Source organism: Cervus elaphus, chromosome 9, assembly GCF_910594005.1.
Source record: "Cervus elaphus chromosome 9, mCerEla1.1, whole genome shotgun sequence".
Lineage (NCBI taxonomy): Eukaryota > Metazoa > Chordata > Mammalia > Artiodactyla > Cervidae > Cervus > Cervus elaphus.
This window is the reverse complement of record NC_057823.1, coordinates 95,519,175-95,539,563: the sequence shown is the minus strand read 5'-3', so window position 1 is coordinate 95,539,563 and position 20,389 is coordinate 95,519,175. Positions and strand designations below refer to the sequence as shown.

The 20,389-nt window shown below is 40.4% G+C and overlaps 2 long non-coding RNA genes across 14 annotated transcripts in view; one reads left to right on the top strand and one right to left on the bottom strand.

The window, feature by feature from the left end:
• LOC122700630 overlaps positions 1 to 20,389 on the bottom strand; it is a 526,773-nt gene that overhangs the window by 29,237 nt on the left and 477,147 nt on the right. For 10 of the 13 annotated variants that reach the window (XR_006342835.1, XR_006342832.1, XR_006342830.1 and 7 more), the window contains one exon: positions 16,159 to 19,573. The exons of 1 other annotated variant lie outside the window; for it this stretch is intronic. This is a non-coding gene — a long non-coding RNA (uncharacterized LOC122700630). Of the gene's footprint in view, positions 1 to 2,502; positions 2,689 to 2,974; positions 3,075 to 4,515; positions 4,525 to 16,158; positions 19,574 to 20,389 lie in introns of those variants that run through there. 2 more of the 13 variants (XR_006342836.1, XR_006342837.1) reach the window with 2 other exon arrangements.
• On the top strand, positions 8,176 to 19,746 carry LOC122700632. The gene is made up of 3 exons (XR_006342840.1): positions 8,176 to 8,190; positions 12,063 to 12,072; positions 19,573 to 19,746. It is a non-coding gene; the product is annotated as an uncharacterized LOC122700632 (long non-coding RNA).

Here is a 20,389-nt window from a genome sequence, read left to right as displayed (position 1 = left end):
AAAAGAGTGGGCTAGCATGGTCCACTTGGTAATAAAGACATCAGTAAGTACTCAATTTAATTTGCAATAGGTACTGGTGATTACATTTAGAAATGTATACAGACATGTGTAGACAGCACATGTAGATACACGTCAGTACACACACTCATATTGCTTTGTCAGCTGAGAGGATCTAAACAGAATGACACCCCTTTAGCATCAGCATATAGCACCCAGATCTGGGTTTCTAATCCATCCCCCAAGAAAAGGAAACAGGGCTCTTTGAAGAAATGCCTGTCTTTAGGACTTGGGCAGGAAAAACACAAGATGAGCTTAGAGTGGCTTGTTAGCTTGAAGTGCCAGAGATAAATAAGTGCTCAAAAACAGATAAAGGAAGACACTGATGAATGGCAAAGGGGCACAGGAGCCAGAGGAAAGAGCTCCTGCCAGCCGAAGCTGGAACACTTCAAACGACAAAGTAAAGTAGTATTGGATTATAATCCAAAATATAAAATGGACATTCATGAGCACATGCTGATACAAATGACTGAAAAATAAATAAATAAGGAAGGAGAGACAAATGTCTCATATAGAAGAATTCCAAGTAAATCACACTGCTACTCCTAAAGGGGACAGAGTAAAATGCCACCCCTTAGCTGTATTCTTAATAAGGAAGGAGAGACAAACATCTCATACAGGAGAATTCCAAGTAAATTACATAGATACTCCATCTTAAAGGGAACAGAGCATAAACCCTACCCCTGAGCCTTATGATCTATTCTCAAAGAATATAGTATGGAAAGACAGAAGGAAGAGGAATCTTACATTGGAGAATCCTGACAAACTCTACTTCAGCCAGTGATCAAGGGCAGTATTGTCAGTGATAAACCATATCAATAGTATATGCCCTTGATATCACGTAACTAAAATATTAATTTACCTCTGCTCTTTCTCCTTAAAATCCTAAAATCCATGTGTGCGTGCTAAGTCGCTTATGTCGTGTCTGACTCTTTGTGACCCTATGGTCTGTAGCCTGGCAGGCTCCTCTGTCCGCGGGGATTCTCCAGGCAAGAATACTGGAGTGGGTTGCCATGCCCTCCACCAGGGCATCTTCCCAACCCAGGGATCGAACCCACATCTCCTGGGTCTTCTGCATTGCAGGTGGATTCTTTACTGCTGAACCACCGGGGAAGCCCCCTAAAATCCATCAGTTCAGTTCAGTTCAGTTGCTCAGTCATGTCCAACTCTCTGCGACCCCATGAATCGCAGCACGCCAGGCCTCCCTCTCCATCACAAACTTTTGGAGTTTACTCAAACTCATGCCCATCGAGTCGGTGATGCCATCCAGCCATCTCATCCTCTGTCGTCCCCTTCTCCTCCTGCCCCCAATCCCTCCTAGCATCAGGGTCTTCTCCAGTGAGTCAACTCGTTGCATGAGTTGGCCAAAATACTGGAGTTTCAGCTTCAGCATCAGTCTGTCCAATGAACACCCAGGACTGATCTCCTTTAGGATGGACTGGTTGGATCTTCTTGCAGTCCAAGGGACTCTCAAGAGGCTTCTCCAACACCACAGTTCAAAAGCATCAATTTTTCAGCACTCAGCTTTTTTCATAGTCCAACTCTCACATCCATACATGACCACTGAAAAAAACATAGTCTTAACCAGATGGACCTTTGTTGGCAAAGTAATGTCTCTGTTTTTTAATATGCTGTCTAGGTTGGTCATATCTTTCCTTCCAAGGAGTAAGCGTCTTTTAATTTCATGGCTGCAGTCACCATCTGCAGTGATTTTGGAGCCCAAAAAAATAAAGTCTGACACTGTTTCACTGTCTCCCCATCTATTTCCCATGAGGTGGTGGAACCAGATGTCATGATTTAGTTTTCTGAATGTTAAGCTTTAAGCCAACTTTTTCCACTCTCCTCTTTTACTTTCATCAAGAGGCTTTTTAGTTCCTCTTCACTTTCTGCCATAAGGCTGGTGTCATCTGCATATCTGAGGTTATTGATATTTCTCCTGGCAATCTTGATTCCAGCTCGTGCTTCTTCCAGCCCAGCATTTTTCATGATGTACTCTGCATGTAAGTTAAAGAAGCAGGGTGACAATATACAACCTTGATGTACTCTTTTTCCTATTTGGAACCAGGCTGTTGTTCCATGTCCAGTTCTAACTGTTGCTTCCTGACCTGCATACAGGTTTCTCAAGAGGCAGGTCAGGTGGTCTGGTATTCCCATCTCTTTCAGAATTTTCCACAGTTTATTGTGATCTACACAGTCAAAGGCTTTGGCACAGTCAATAAAGCAGAAATAGATGTTTTTCTGGAACTCTCTTGCTTTTTTGGTGATCCATCGGATGTTGGCAATTTGATCTCTGGTTCCTCTGCCTTTTCTAAAGCCAGCTTGAACATCTGGAAGTTCACGGTTGCTGAAGCCTGGCTTGGAGAATTTTGAGCATTACTTTACTAGCGTGTGAGATGAGTGCAATTGTGTGGCAGTTTGAGCATTCTTTGGGATTGCCTTTCTTAGGGATTGGAATCCCTAAGATCCTAACCCCAGTCTAATAACGAGGGAAAACATCAGACAATTTCACACGCAGGAGCATCCTACTATTCTTCTTAGAAATTGTCAAGGTCATCGAAAACAAGGACAGTCTAAGAAACTGAGTCGGAGGAAACCTGAGAACTATAAGTATACGGTATCTTGGATGGGATCCTAAAATAGAATAAGGACATTAGGTAAAAACTAAGGAACTATGAATAAACCATGGATTTTAGTTAATAATGGCATACCAATATTGTTTTATTAGTGCAACTAATGTACCACACTAATGTAAGATATAAATAATAGGGGAAACTGTGTATAGAGAGATATATGAGAACTTTCTGTATTACTTGGTTTGTTTTTCTATAAATCTTAAATGGTTCTAAAAGTAAAGTCTATTGATAAAAAATATTGAGAGAAAAATATAAAGATGGAATAAATGTTTTTTTAGACTTACAAAACCTGAAAAAATCCATCAGCAGCAGATATGCAGCACAAGAAATGTTAGAGAAGATCCTTTAAGCGGAGGTACAATGATACCAGATGGAAACCCAGACCTGTACAAAGGAATAAAAAGCACCAGAAATGGTAACTTATGTGGGTAGAGTTTTTTCTTATTATTTAAATTTCATTTAAAAATAGGAAACTCTTTTAAACAAAGACAAAAATGATATACTGCAGAGTTTATAATATCTGTATAAATTTTATGCCAGCTTGAGGATAAAGGCAAAGAAGGGAGAAACAGGACTAAACTGTTAAAAGATTTTAACTCTATAAATATTAAAGGTACACTGTAATAAGATAAAGATACACACTATATCCTAAAACAACCATTAAAATAACAAAGTTATGTCTAATAAGCCAAAGAAAAAGATAAAATTAAATAATAAATATATTCAATTAAGCTATGACAAGGCAGAGAAAAGGAAAAGGAAAAAATGAACAAAGATAGATGGGTCAAATTAAAAAATCAAGGTGATAGATTTAAGCCCAATGATATCAATATTCACATTAAATATAAATGGTATAAAAACACCAATGAAAGGTGGAGATTGTTAGATAGCTTAAAAAAGGAAGACCAAACTTTTAATATAAAGACATGAACAAGTTAAAAGTAAATGAATGGAACACATTAACACCAAATGAAAGAAAAGTGAAATGACTATATTAATATAAAGGTAGATTTCAGAGCAAAGAATATTACTCAGGACAAAGACCATTATACTGTGATGATAAAAGTGTCAATTAATCCACACTATATTAAATTTTAAATATTTAAGAACCTAATTACAGAATATAAATTCTCATTATTCCACTTTTTCACTTTCAAAAAGTTGGCAAGATATAAGGATTGTATGGTCCATTCGAACAGAACTAAGTGTATTGTCTCAAGACTTTGACTATCAAGTTTTGCTGGTTTTCTCAGCCATTCAATATATTATTCAATTTTGAACAGTATGAGTCAATGCTGATGAATTTTTAAAAGGGTGATATTCTGACATTTGCTGTGATTGTCTTCATACATATTTTATGAGAAAATACAAATAAGGGAGAACAGGGTCTGCCTTTACTTTAACTTCAAATGTTAGTTGTTGATGGGACGAATCAAGGATTATTATAATGAAAGTTCTGTGGTATTTTTCACATAAAATTCGGAATGGTGTGGTGTCACCATATTGACCGAACATGAAGAGGTTCCTCTTAGGGTGACATGACAGCAGCAGAACTGTTAAAAATAATGCCTCTGTGAGTCATTTGACATTGATTTTTTTTTTAATCTTCACTTCCTGAGGATTTTTTTAAAGTCTTACACAGCCAGAGTGCAGTAACATGATATTTCTATCCAATGGTGTGAAACAGAGATGATATCCCAAAAGTCACTCCATTTCTGGCCAGAAGACTGTACATCTGAGGGAGGTCTGAGAAGTCTTACAAGTGACTGATGACATAATAATTCAATATTACACTTATTGTTCCTTTTGATTTCAAAAGACTCACATTACAAAACTTTTAAGACTGAGGTTAGTCTTGGACCTATTTCTAGCTATTTGAACATTTCCTGGTTTGCCTACTGATTCTACTGACAATTCAGAAATTCAAGAGATGTTACAAAGTTTAATAATATTTTCCAAGATTTTGAAGGTCATTGGTCATGGCTTTGCTGGTCCAGTGTTTATTATTCATTTACATACTTTTAAATGTTTTCCAAACCTCACTGGTTTCCAAAGGACCTCTCAACCATTTTCTATCCTAACAAATGAATACAGAAGAGGAATTTCCCTTCTACAAATAAACATGATGTAAGGTTCACGTCCACATATCCTTATATAATTTTATATCTATATCAATCACCATTAACTGACCTACTTTCCTAAATAACTTCAAATTAACTAGTGATTGTAAATTTAGCCCTAGAACCTGATAACGGCTCTCGATAACCTCTGTGGTTGAAAGGAAGCTATTCATTGGAGGGCCTAAAGGATACCACGTTACCCTGGTTTGTCTAATGAAGCATTTTTCTTTTGCAAGCTGTTGTGCTTGCCTTGTGTGTAAATCACATGAACTGAACAGGGTTTTCAGGGGGCTGAGGGAGAGAAGAGGCTGAGGAGTGAGAGATCAATGGGAGACAGGGCTGGAAGAGTGGAAGCTACTACAGGAAGATATTTTAGGGGAAGAGCTGGGATGATCTACGGACATAAAGGATGCTTTTGGTGTATGATGTGCAAACAATCCCTTCATGCCCCTCAAAAACAAACTAGCAAACATATATATTCAGTTCAGTTCAGTCACTCAGTCATGTCAGATTCTTTGCCACAGCATGCCAGGCCTTCCTGTCTATCACCAACTCCTGGACTTCACCCAAATTCATGTCCATTGAGTCGGTGATGCCATCCAACCATCTCATCCTCTGTTATCCCCTTCTCCTCCTGCCTTCAATCTTTCCCAGCATCAGGGTCTTTTCAAATGAGTCAGCTCTTTGCATCAGGTAGCCACAGTATTGGAGTTTCAGCTTCAACATCAGTCCTTCCGATGAACACCCAGGACTGATCTCCTTTAGGATGGACTGGTTGGATCTCCTTGCAGTCCAAGGGACTCTCAAGGGTCTCTCCTACATATGTATTAGACATCTCTAGTTTTATTTGGGGATGCATGCTAAGACTGGACTCAGGGAGAAAGAAGCATGGCCTGAGGGGCTGAGTGACAATCAGATTACTCCTGGAAGCAGCACCTCCAAAGCAAAGGAAAAGAAAGTTGTCCACTTTTTATGGCTGCTCTTTCATTTCTCTGCTGCTTTCAAGATGCCAGAGTTTATAGGTGAAGAAAAGAGAAATGAGAGTTTATGGAGAAATGAGATGAGCTTAACCTCTTTGGAGAGGAAATGATGAGTCATTTGCCATGAGAGTTGACTAGATAAGGATTTTTTAAAAAAATTCTTCCTGTGTTGCTCACAGAAACAGAATAACTGAAGTGTTTTAATAAGTTCTCATTTCAGTGGCTAATCATACACCGATGTGACCGCAGTAGAACAAAGTAGAGGGCTTTTTTAAACCGTAGCACAACTCAAGGGGAAGAGAGAGTGCTTGGAAAGCCTAAATGGGGGCAAGATGGCTTGCATGTTGTTCCAACGAGAGAAAAATGTGTTCAGACATTTTTACAAAATCTGCTGAGAAGAGGTAAGCTGCTTTTATATTTTTTTTGGTGAAGAAGCCAGTTCAAATTCAATTCTGAGATAAGGCTTTGGGGGAAGTGACGCATAGTGACTGAGCTGAGTTAGGGGTGCAGGGGACAGAGGTCAGCAAGGGTAGGCTTCAATCCATCCTGAAGCCTATAAGCTGGTCAACAGTCAGGGGAAATCTGACTAGCTACTATAGTGAAGCTTTTCTTCCTTGGAACCTGGCTCTATGTCTCAGTCAAATTTGTATTCCCCTAAGACTTTACATATTCAAGCACTGGGTAGATTTAAATATGAGAGCTAGACTTCCAGGTTCTCAGGGAAGAAGACAGTCTGGTTTGGTAACTTTTGTCAGTGAGAATGGGATCGTAAACTCCCATCCCAGGCTCACCTGTGACAAATATGTGGCAAATCACTATATTTAATTTTTACTCACTTCTTCCTTTCTATAAAGAACGTTCACATTGTTACAAACATTCCTCCCCCTAAAAGTTGGACCCTTGCTTACTAAGCTATTTGGGGGCAGGAGGGGTCACTTCCTGTGGCATGATCCCAAATCATTGTTAGAATTTCCTTTATAATGTGGCACAGATTTGAGATGACATCTCAGAAATGGATTACTCTAAGGTATGTGGTGGCTATACAGAAAGAAAAATGTATCAGCAATCCTATAACCAACAGATTTTCTTCAAATCTCATATCTATGCCTTCTTCAAATCTCATATCTCTGCCTTACCTTCCTCTTCTCTGATTCTATAATTACCTCTCCTTCCTCACTTTTTGCTCACTTGTGAATCTACTGAAATCCAGGCTGCAGATCCATTGCTCCACTAAAACTGTTCTTGTCAAAGACACCCTTGAGCTCCACATGGCAAAATGCAATAGACAAATCTGCCAACCTCATCTATTGAAACTTCACTGGCGCTAGATAGTACTGGCCCAGCATCTTCCTCTTTAAAGAAGAAAAAAGAAAAAACTTAAATATTTTACACATGTTGATTAACATGTGGTTTTATAAATATATTTGGTTTTCTCTGTTGTGATTTATTTATACTTAGAGTCATACTATGTATATTCTTTTTAAAAGTTTTTTATTGGAGTATAGCTGCCTTACAATGTAGTGTGAGTTGGTACTGTACAGCAAAGTGAATCAGCTATATCTGTACATACATCCCCTCTTTTTTGGATTGCCTTCCTATTTAGTTCACCACAAAGCACTGAGTGGATTCCTCTGCTACACAGCAGGGTCTCATTAGTTATCTGTGGCTATATAATTTAAATGTGCAAAAGGGCCCATCATTAAAAAAAAAGAAAAGTCCATGCAGTTTTTGATTTAAAAAATAAAAATACAGGATACCCAGTTAAACTTGAATTTCAGATAAACAATGCTTTTTTAAAATATAAGTATATCCCATTTAATATAGGAGGTATATTATGCTAAAAAAAAAGTATTTGTTGTTTATCTGAAATTCAAACTTAACTGAGGTATTTTGTATTTTTTCTGGCAACTCATGCAACCATATCCCATGCCTTATCCAACTCTCCAGAAGCAGTGAATTTTAATTTTTAAAAAGCAGTTTCTTCTGGGAATGAGCTCCTTATTTCTAAATATTTTAAAACCTCCTGATTTTTTACTTTATCCCTTTGCTTCTGTGATGATGAATGAGGATTTAGTTCCCTTGCATGATTCCCTTTCTCCTTTCCCCACTTTTTTGCAACAGAATCATACTTGCTATGTTAATTGCTGTTTCCTTAACAAGCTTTCTAAAATACCAACAGCTTCAAATTCTTATTCCATCAACTACAGGTCTTCTGACTTTTTGTAATGTGAGGGAATTAGTGCTGCTGCCCTATTCTTTATCTCTTCTTTCCACTTCCACCTCCTACTTTCTGTCTTCTGTACTCATTCTATGGATAAAGCAAGGTTGATGGTATTTACCATTGGTTCTACAACAGGAACTAGGCTTATATTTTGATTCTAAAAACTACAAGTCAATAAAGTGCTTACATTATTTTGACACCCTACCAATGCAGTTTTCATACTCTGTTACATTAAAATCTATTGATCTCATACTTTTGGGAGCTCTTTTGCTTGTGTGTGATATAATACCATGCACTGGTTATTTAGACAATGTTGATTCAGTGAGTTATGCATATCTTCCAAATGTTGACAATATCAATATTTTACAATATCAAAAAAATAACATTTGTTAATACCACCACTGATCTCATCAGGAAGGTCTTTAAGTATCGAGAATCTGTCAGGTTTGTAGTAGCGGATACAAGTTTTCCAAGATTGTCATTTCTGCTTGACAGTTTGCATTTTATCAGTGGCAATAAATACTGTCAGTCCTTTTCTTTGAAGCGATGGGCTCATTTCATTCATTTTAGGAAATGTCTGCCAAAATTCCAAGTTTGAATAATCAGAGTTTGTCTATCAATTGTTCACTCAAGTAAAAATAGTGCTTCATGGCAAAAGCATCTAATTTAGCTCACAAACAGCTGCACAAGTGCTTGTCCCCAAGAACACCTTCATGCTGTGGTTGATGGAGGGTTCTGCACGTTTGTTTTGATGTGAAGAATATTTAAAAAGACATGCTCAAGAGTCAAGATGAATAAAACTAACAATTTTTGCTGCTTTGTCTATGACATTTTAAAATAAAGGGTGGTGGGGTTTTTTTTTTCGTTTGTTTTTATTTTTGGTTGTTTTCACCAGAGTGCATGGCAGAGGAGAATTCAGTGCCTGTTAGTACTGCTTGGTAGCACCAATTCATTTATGCTAGTAAGCAGTTTTAACCATCTTGGCTTATGCAAATTTCAAAGACATGCAAAAGGCATATTTTAGCAGTATTATGAAGAGTGTCAATCTCAGATCTCCATCTCACAGAGTCCCTGAAGATGTCTCTGTGTTTCCTAGGAATCTGTGGAGCCCAGTCTGAAATCCAGTCTGGGTCTGGAGACCTCCCTCTCAGCACCCTCTAACTTCCTTCTCTTTGAGCAAAATCCCCAGACCTCCCTTCACAGGCGTGAGTTAGCAATTCTGTTATTTGGATCCCATGTCATCTTTTTGTTGTTATTTACCCCTTGATTTATTACCACAGGAAAAAGGCATAAGGGAGGCAAAGTTTTCTGAGTCCTTGTATACATAAAGTATCTTTATTCTCTCTTCACACATGATGGTTTAGCTGGGTATGGAATTACAGCTTGAAAATCATCTTCCTTTGAAACTTTCCATTGTTCTACTGTCTTCTAGCCCTTGGTCTTGCTAATTGCAAAGTCTGATGACAGGGTGATTCTTATTTCTTTATAAGTTGTTTCCTCCATATCCCATTGAGAAAGCATTTCAGATCATGTTTATATCCTTGGTGTTTCTACATTTCAACGAGATGTGCCTAGGTGTGGGTCTTTTATTTCTTTCATCCATGTAGGACTTCAGATCCTGTAAAACCCGTAGACCTTTAAATCTGTCTCTCTGAAATATCCCTGCATTATTTCTTTGATAGTTTATTACTTGTTTTCTCTTTCCAGCACTTCCATTAGTCAGTTTTTGTATCCCATGTCATCTTTTTATTGTTATTTACCCCTTGATTTATTACCACAGGAAAAAGTCATATGGGAGGCGAAGTTTTCTGAGTCTGTAGTTTTCCTTTCTTTATTATTTCTTTCTTTCATGTTCTTTAGTTTTCTTTCTATGTTGCTTATTTTTATTTGTAAATAGCATTTTCTGTCTCTGACTTTTTCTTCTACTTTCTGATATTTCCATTTTGATTTGTAATGCTTCTATTGAATGTTGTACTTTGGCAGTCATATTTTATTATTCAAAACATCTTTCTTTTGTTTTGATTATTCCTTTTTTTGCTGCAATCTTTTTGAAGATTTTTCTGTTCCATATATTAATATTTCACTTCCTCCAGTGTCATATTTACCTATTATTTATCATGATCTCTTTGTGTTGGACACTTTCTTAAAATCTAGTGATCTTTAATTGTCTATTCATATTTAAGAGTGAGGCAATAAAAAGTTAACTGGGTGCTCTGGGTACATGGAAGACCCTGTCATCTCACAGATTTAGATCAAGGTTAACACGCTTTATTAAAGCATGTTATTTCTCCATGCTTCAGGTTCCATTCTCCAGGCTCCAGGCTCCAAAATCACTGCAAATGGTGACTGCAGCCATTAAATTAAAAGACGCTTGCCTTGGAAGAAAAGCTATGACCAACCTAGATAGCAGATTAAAAAGCAGAGACATTACTTTGCCAACAAAAGTCTGTCTAGTCAAAGCTATGGTTTTCCAGTAGTCTTGTATGGTTGTGAGAGTTGGACTATAGAGAAAGCTGAGTGCCGAAGAATTGATGCTTTTGAACTGTGATGTTGGAGAAGGCTCTTGAGAGTCCCTTGGACTGCAAGAAGATCCAATCAGTCCATCCTAAAGGAGATCGGTCCTGGGTGTTCATTGGAAGGACTGATGCTGAAGCTGAAGCTCTAATACTTTGGCCACCTGATGCGAAGAGCTGACTCATTGGAAAAGATCCTGATGCTGGGAAAGACTGAGGGCAGGAGAAGAAGGGGACAGCAGAGGATGAAATGGTTGGATGGCATCACCGACTCAGTGGACATGAGTTTGAGTAAACTCCGGGAGTTGGTGATGGACAGGGAGGCCTGGTGTGCTGCGGTTCTTGGGGTCGCAAATAGTCAGAGACGACTGAGCGACTGAAGTGAACTAACATGCTTAGTAGGAAGGTAGACTTTATTTAAAGGAGGTCACTTCTAGGAACTGTAGAGTATAGGCCTTCAACTTACAGAGAGGAGGTTTTGTTTGTTTGTTTGTTTTTTCTAGCCAGAGATTCAGAATGCAGGGGTGAATGTGGTCGAAGAGCAACAGTTATGTATATTCTTCCTTTCAATGCATTCCTCTCTGTTCAACCCTTAGCCTCACTTCTGTTCTCTGTGGTACACTTCTCTAGGATTCCGCAGGGCAGGTCGGGTCTTCCTGTAACCCCATCTCTTGCACGTGTTCTCTGCGCTGTGTCTTCCTGGGTCACACTCAGTCACTCTTCCATCTCCTTTCCATCCTCCAGAAATCACCGACATGAAGCCACTGACGGTTCTTCCCCATGTCTTTACTGCAGTCACATTTATGTCTTTTCTAAAACCGTGTTACTAAGATCGTTTCCTAGGTCTCAGGATAGAAAGGGGAGTGGGAGATGTGCTCATCACCCCACCATCCTTAACCAGTAACTCTCTTCTTTTGACTCCTATGACCTCTGCTCTCCCAGTTCCACTGGGCTCACTCTTTTACTGGTTTGCTCTTCCGTATTGATGGCTTCTTGTAGGAGTTTCTCTTTTCTCCCTACTCTCTTCCAAGACAATCTTATCCACTGGATCATTTTTAAATGTTTATCTATATGCTGGTTGTTCCTCATCTGCACCTCCCTCCCAGACATGACTTCTGGACTCCAGGCTCTTTATCCAACTGCCTATTTGAAATCGTGAGCATTTCAGACCCTTCCAAGGCTAGTTTCCAACATTCCCCTCTCCAGCTTGCCCCCGTCTCAGTAAAGGGCCCTTTCCCTCTGCAGAGATTTCCACTCTTGTTTCCTCTTCCAGGAAGGCTGCCCTCTTCTCTACCTGCATGGCTACTTTCTTCTCAATCTGAGGCAAAACTTCCCTAACTATACAAAGTTTCTCCCTCCTTCCCACACTGGTCTTTTGTCTCTTGGCAGCCTGCTATCAATCTTCATAAAACTTTTTAAACTTGAAATTATGTATTAATATTATGCTTATTTTCTCCCTTTCTTACTAAATGGTAAGGCCCACTACAGGTAGGGACTGTGCTGTTATATTTGTCACTGCTCTTCTAGCACTACCATAGTGCTGGACATGTAGAAAGAATTTAACAAATACTGTAAAATCGTTAGATACAGCTTAAAACGAATGCTGAGATCTCAAATGTTTTCTTATTTATAATCATCTGAAAACTGCCCTAAAGGGCCTCAAAAATATTCTAACTCATCCCATCACTTAATTTTTAAAATTTTTACTTGCAACCTGAAGATATAATTCATTTAAAGCAGAATACTGTATTGATAGAGCCATGATGGAGAAGAGTATGGGGGTTCCTTAGAAAACTAGAAACTACCATTTGACCCAGCAATCCCACTCTTGGGCATATACCCAGAGAAAATCATAATTCAAAAATATACTTGCTCCCCAGTGTTCATTGCAGCACTGTTTCCAATAGACAGGATATGGAAGCAACCAAAATGTCCAGCACCAGAGGAATGGATAGAGATATGGTATGTATATATATACAGTGGGATATTAGCCATAAAAAGTAAAAAAAAAAAAAAAAAAGTATCATTTGCAGAGAGATGGGCAGACCTAGAGACCATCATACAGAGTGAAGTAGGTAAATCAGAAAGAGAAAAACAACGGAGGAGCCTGGTGGGCTGCCGTCTATGGGGTCGCACAGAGTCAGACACAACTGAAGCGACTTAGCAGCAGCAGCAGCAGCATAATATCACTTATATGATATGGGGACAGGGAGGAAGGGAGAATGAGGTGAATCGGGAGATTGGGATTGACATATATACACTACCATGTATAAAATAACTAAAGAGAAATTACCGTATGGCACAGGGAATTCTACTTAATGCCCTGTGGTGATTTAAATGGAAGGGAATCTGGAAAAGAGGGGATGTAGGTATACATATGACTGAGTTGCTTTGCTGTACAGAAGAAATTAATTCAACATTGCAAAGCAACTATATTTCAGTAAAAATTAATTAAAAAGACAGAATACTATAATACTTGTGAATACAGTTTAGTCCAGAGAACAATGTGAGTGACTTTTAAGGCATGTATCACTTCTTGAAGTGATATATGTCATCTTTTTTGATATATGCCATCTCTCTGCCATCTACAGGGTAAGAACTCCAAGCGAATTTTCTCTCAGCTTTTTCCTTTTGTCCTTACTTGACCCAACTTTATGAAATTGATATGGCTTGCTTGATTAGGGCCATGAATATTAAGTTCAAAATGGATTATGAATCATGACACCACCTGAGAACACAGGAATGAAAAAGCAGCAAGACTTTTCTGCTAGAGCCAGACAGCTCTCTATATTTCACTCCTTTAATTCTGCCAAATAAAATGTCATGAAATAGATCAGATAGATCTAGAGGATCTCACTGTTACAAAGAGCCATATTCATCAGATATATGTCAATTGTCCTGCTACAGATCCTTGGCTTGATTCCTGACACCTACTTCTTCAGGGAAGACACAGAAACACAAAGCTGCTTACACAGAGAACTAAGCCCTAGGAACTGACAGAGTAAGATATTATTAACGGCTCTGAATATGTATTTTGGCCAGACCAGTCATCACCACAAGATCCTTTTATTACCTCTTGGCACTAGAAAGAATCACTTGGACTAAGCTTATGAATGCTACTAGCTGTCAAAGGAAAAGAATACCTTTTATGCTGTAATTCTTGATTTTAATGGGAAACAAATTCTTGGAAACTATTCTTTAATTCAGTTTTTAAGGTACATATTTGATATAGCAATAAGAGCTGTTTTGTGTAGTAATAAGAGCTTGTCTTATCACATCTGAAGAAAACCAACTGCTAGGGAGATTCTCTTTCTGCCCCTCTTATCCTGTAAGACCCTTGAAACATGTGCCCTAGTCTCCGGCAGGCAGCTCCTATCCTGTGGGAATGAGCTTCAGAGAAAATCATTCACCTTGTAAGGCCTTCCTCTGGTCTCAGGGAAGCTATAAAGGAAACCGGGAGGGGCTGGTGGAGGGGTGGATGATTGCTTGGAGAGGTGGCTATTGACAGAACCATGATGCGGAGGAAGTTGTGCTAATTAACTGGATCTGTGTCTACATCATTGTCTCCCGAGCCCAGGACACTTGGCTTCCTCAGTGTGCTCTGGCTAAGCTCAGAGATACTTCCTTAGGAGGAGACCAAATAAATCCAGCTTTTAAAGTCAGACCACTCAGATTTGAATACCAGTTAAACCACTTTTAGGGCTTCCCTCATGGCTCAGACGGTAAAGCATCTGCCTGCAATGTGAGAGACCTGGGTTTGATCCCTGGGTCAGGAAGATCCCCTGAAGAAGGAAATGACAACCCACTCTAGTACTCTTGCCTGGAAAATTCCAAGGACTGAGGAGCCTGGTAGGCTACATATAGTCCATGGGGTCTCAAAGAGTCAGACATGACTGAGCGACTTCACTTTCTTTGTTTAAACCACTTTTTGGCTGGGTAACGTTATCAAGTAAACTCAACTTCCCTGAGTTTCAATTTTTTTTAATCTGAACATGTGCATAAAATCAGAACCTCTCTCTGTGTTTCTTTTTGTGTGTGTGTGTGAGTATTAAGTGAAAAAGTTCTCAGAACTGTGAAAATATAAATCAAGTGCTAAATACATATTGTTAGTTGCTGTGAGCATTGCTGCTATCTTTCCATCATTCATTCTCCTTCTCCTGGAAACTATCCCATTCTTGTTTGGGTTTGCATGACCAATACTATAAGATCTTTGCATTTGGGTCTTAGCTCAATATTCCTGGCTCAGGCCTTAAGTGACACAATCCCAACCTCCTGGCCATGGTTCTTGGTCCTAGGGTGGGTGTGTGATCTACTTTGGTCCAGTGTGACTTGAAATGATTGCTGGGGAATCCTGAGAAAGAAACAGTCTCGCTTTTCCAAGAGAAGTTTCCGAGGGAAGTGGCATCATCACTATTAGCTCTATTTCTTTTATTATTATTATTGCAGATGACAATTCTAGGTTTTCTGGAGGGACTTGACCTTTGTCTTCACCAACCTGCTATAGAGGGAGGAGTCAAGTTGGACACAAAAGTGGATTCAGGGAATTTACTAAACTTCGCCACTGAGCATAGGGACAGAGACAAGGTTAGAACCTCCACAAGAATCCTCACAGGTCAGACACTGAGATCATGTTAAGGAAATTAAAATGGAACTAACCTTGTTCATGCTTCAGAAGTAGGACAGCGGGCCTCTGAATGACTTCTGACCCTGCCTAAACTGCGTGCCTGCCTGCAAACACACCAGTCACTACCAGCAGGTCAAGTAGCACTTTAGGTTAAAAGAGGGAGCGGGTCTTGGATTTTCTTGAGCTCCTGGAGGCCTGGCTAGACCCCTGGGTTCAGAAAATCTTATGACTCGCAAGGTGAAACAAACAGCATTGAAAAGTTAAAGGAAAGTCAGCCGCCTTTTTGCTCACAAACTGATGATACCACCAGTTCGTAGCCTGGGGTTATATGCAGGAGCCCCCAAAACTGCAATCTGAAGTCTCACTCATGGGGTGGATGCACCGCCTGGGACCCTTTCCCCATTGGGACTCCAGATTGCGGTTAACGAGGGACTTCCCAGAGCTGTTTAAGTTTGGATGTTGGTCAGCCCAATTTGGTGATGTATGTGCTGTTACTTTTCTCTATTATTTCTGTTGCTCTTCTTTCAATGACTGTACATTGAAATTAAGTTAAATAATCCTCTATTAAATATTGAAATTGTTTATTGTGTGTGACATGTAGTTTTTTTTGATAATGAGTCCTTTGAACCTAAAACAAAAGTAAAACTTTTGGCAAAACAGATGGCAGCCAAGGTGTTGTGCAACTTGGGGCCCCATGTTATATATCAAGAGGCTTCTGAAAATGCTTCATGAATTTCTTGAGGGGAGTGAGGAGAGATAAATTAGGAATACGGGCTTAACATAAATACACTGGTATTTGTATAAATAGGTAAAGGACAAGGACCTACTGTATAACACATAAAACAATAATCAACATCTTATAATAACCTATAATGGAAAAGAATTTGAAAAGGAATATATATATATGTGTGTGTATTTATATATATATATAACTTAATTACTTCATTAACACAAATTTTAAAACACAAATTTTAAATTAACTATACTTAAAAAGAAAAACATTGCTTTATGAATTATTAGCAGCAAGACAGCAGGAAGTTATAAGACATTAACAATCCTGAAAAAGCAAGTTCTCCAAGGTCCTTGCCTTCCTTCCAATAACTTGGCCACAAAAGGGGGAAATAGTCTGATGCCATAGTAGCAAAAGCAAAGGCATCTCAGGGAATATTGCAGTTGCAAAACTTGCTATCTGAAACCCAGTAATGTGGTACAGATGTAGGCACCAGCAATCTGTGGCATGTGGGCCAATTATGAGACACAGATCAGCTCTCATTGTCAGGGGATCAATTGCCTCTCACTTTCTCCTTTCCGGTTGGAAACCAAAGTTCCCTCTGATCGAGAGAACTATCATGGGGCAGGAAAAGCAGTCACTGACAAATGTCTCTAGCCTCATTTTAGCTGTTGGTTCATCCACCTTGGGGAGACAACCCCAGCAAGCCAATTTTCAAAGCTTGCCAAGCTTTGTAGCAAAGCACAGTGAAACGAACTGATGTTTATATTTTGTTTTATTGCTTGATTCCCTGTAATGCTTATATTTTTCTTTAGCTTAACTAAATGATAACCAGATTCTTGACTCAGTGGAAACACCATATTACAACTCATAGGCAAAAGTGAAGACCTCCAAAGGCAGTGAGTCATAGAGACAATATTTAAGTTAGAAAGGGCAAGAATGTGACTGAGCCTGATTCTCAACAGCCTTTTGAAAATGCTTCATGAATTTTTAACTGCAAGAGGGCAGAAACTTGTCTTTGTGACTCAGCTGAGGGATGAATCCTCATAACCCACTGGTTTCATTTGAAGTTCAGAAAAAGAACATCATCTACTAAATCATCAATATCACTGGTTATAACACCTTGGGTTTCCCTTGGAGACTTGGCTCTGACGTATAATTCTATAACAAGCCCCAGATTAGGGGAAACATGGTGAGTGCCTAACGAATTTCACCACGATGAAGACATGAGGAAGGGTCAATGGAACAACAGACTGTGTGAGCAACATAACATGCCTTGGACCATGTCATATAGTCTAGACCGAGTACCTGCCTTCCAGGAGTTGATAGCCTAAAAAGCGACTATGTAGGATTAAATCAATGTGGGAAAACAAAAAATGATGAGCCAAGGCAGCAGGCTGAGGAGTTAGGATGAATCACTCTTCAGTGATCAATATGGTTCCCACTTCTAACCTTGGCCTTCAGAGACAGCAAAGCTGCAACAGCAGATTGCAAGGTTATTACTCAGGAGGCCTGAGTTCTATTTTTAGCCCTATCCTTACAGCAGGAATAAATATTAACTGACAATATGTGGTTTAAAAAATATTAATACTCTGTTGGGAAAAAAACATTCTCCCTAAGTTCCTACCTGCTCGTGGAGGAAAATTCACCCTTGATCTCATTTTGGGCACTGCCTCTACTTCTCCAGGGTTATAGGATAGTCTCAGTTCACTTGTAAGACCAGAATAGAGAGGGGACACCCTACTGTCTCACTTTCACTTTCACCAGACCCACTCCCATAATATACATTTTCCTGGAGAAGGAAATGGCAACCCACTCCAGTACTCTCGTCTGGAAAATTCCATGGATGGAGGAGCCTGGTAGGCTACCGTCCATAGGATCGCAAAGAGTCGGACACGACTGAGCGACTTCACTTTCACCCTACTGTCTGGATCACCCTGGTCATCTCTCTGGAAAACGGGTTCTTGAGCAGAGAAAACATTTCCAGCCTTGGGAGGTACTTTACGACTCACATCTGGGCTTCCTGAGACACACACATGGCCGCTGCTCTTAGGATGTGCTCTGAAGGCAGTGCGCAGCTCTGGTCCCTACTAGCTGCTAGACAGCCCAAACCCTGACCCCTTCTGCCTCAAGGAAGCTTCAACACCTCTCTCCAATCCACTTCTGCTTTCCCCAAACTTTGGAGCTCCTCTCCCATTACAGGGACTTTGCTATCATTGTTTCCATGAGTTCATGCCATGAAAGCAAAAGATGAGGCCGGGTTTACCTGCTGAGTACCTGTCAATGTTGGCTCTTGATCCCACAACACAAGAGCCTGTTAGACATGGGGACAACAGCTGAGCTACCTTTTCACGACAGGGAAGGGAAATGCATCAACAGCAGTGAGATGGAAGTATGAATTAAATTATCAATAGGTGATCCTCTCACATACACTGGTGTGGATGGCACAAGCAATTCAATGTGCCAGGTTGAAATCTATAAAAGGGGAGGGAAAAAAATCTTCTCTGTTTTGCAGAGACTCCCTGATCTCTTTGATTATGTATTCTTGGCCTCCTTCCTGGGAGCAGAACTGCTGATGTGGCTGGAAACCTGGACACACACAGTAAAGGGTTCATTTCCCAGCCTCTTTTGCAGCTAAATGTGGCATTGCAGCCAAGCTCTGACCCATCAGAGGTAAGTGGAAACCCAGCATGTAAATTCTGTGAGTGTAGTGTCCTTAAAGAGAAGGGGCATGTCTTTCTAGGTCCTTCCTCTTTCCTGCTGACTGGGATGCAGCTCCCGATGCTCCAGCAGCAGCCTGGGTTCTTGCAGTGGACACCGCGTGTTGAGGGCGGAGGACCAGAGCTATGGTTTAGGCCCTGGTGACCTCACAGAGCTTCACCACCAGGCCTGGACTGGCCTAGCTTCAGACTTCCTCCACCCTACAGAGAAACAACTGCCTATCTTGACAAGCCTAGCTATTATTTGGAGATATCCCAGCTGATATTCCTCAAGGTAAATGAGATAACATCAGGTTTTAGATTCTCAGAAGAATTCCACAATACCAGCAATTTCACAGTACCAGGGGGAAATAGACTAAACTCACAAACATGTGAGTTTTGCATTCTCTCTGGCAATTTCAATAAGGACATGTACCCATGTGTGCACATGTTCCTGAAGTGTGCAGAAAGAAAGCTAGCTTGAGTGTCTACAATGAATTTCTAGGCTGATCCAACAGGCATGTGTATTTGAGTGGCTGTGGAACCTCTGGGCCTGAGCCCATCCTAAGCAAGGAACAAGTCAGGTCCACAAGCTGGGTGTGGTCCCTGGACTAGAGGGAGAGTTCCAGGATGCTCCAAAGATAACACTCAGCTCGTGTCTGAACATGCTTGGATTGTACTCAGGCCACAAGGTGAGAAGCATCTGAAACGAAAATACCTATGTTCCTTAAAATATTTGGTGTGATTGGGAATTGCGTTTGGGGGCCCGCATGGTCTAACTAGGGGGCATCAGGAGGAGGCGATGCTGGTGGCGGCAGGAGGCGGTGGGTCATGGCGGATGGAGGCGGCAGGGACGGGCGGCGGTGACGGGGGCAGCAGCACTGGAGCAGCAGCGGTGCGGGGTGCAAGCGGACGAGGCGTCAGCTCACGGCATCGGTAACCCAAGGAAGAGGACGGCTCCAACGGCGGCAAGACGCGCTGCTACAGATTACAAGTCTGTGGAGAAAATGGACCCTTTAACACAGTTGGGGGGAATGCAAACCAGTGCAGCCGCTATGGAGAACAGTGTGGAGATTCCTTAAAAAACTGGAAATAGAACTCTCATAAGACCCAGCAATCTCACTGCTGGGCATACACACCAAGGAAACCAGAATTGAAAGAGACACGTGCACCCCAGTGTTCATCGCAGCACTGTTTACAATAGCTAGAACACAGAAGCAACCTAGATGTCCATCGGCAGACAAATGGATAAGAAAGCTGTGGTACATATACACAATGGAATATTACTATTAAAAAGAACGCATTTGAATCAGTTCTAATGAGGTGATTGAAACTGGAGCCTATTCTACAGAGTGAAGTAAGTCAGAAAGATAAACACCAATACAGTATACTAACGCATATATATGGAATTTAGAAAGATGGTAACAATGCCCCTATATGTGAGACAGCAAAAGAGACACAAATGTAAAGAACAGGCCTTTGGACTCTGTGGGAGAAGGCGAGGGTGGGATGATCTGAGAGAATAGCATTGAAACGTGTATATTATCATATGTGAAACAGATCGCCGGTCCAGGTTCGATGCATGAGACAGGGTGCTCGGGGCTGGTGCACTGGGATGACCCAGAGGGATGGGATGGGGAGGGAGGTGGGAGGGGGGTTCCGGATGGGGGACACATGTTCACCCATGGCTGATTCATGTCAATGTATGGCAAAAACCACCACAATATTGTAAAGTAATTAGCCTCCAATTAAAACAAGCAAATTAATTATATATAAAAAAAAGATTACAAGTCTCCAGTGGTGCTGGGAGCC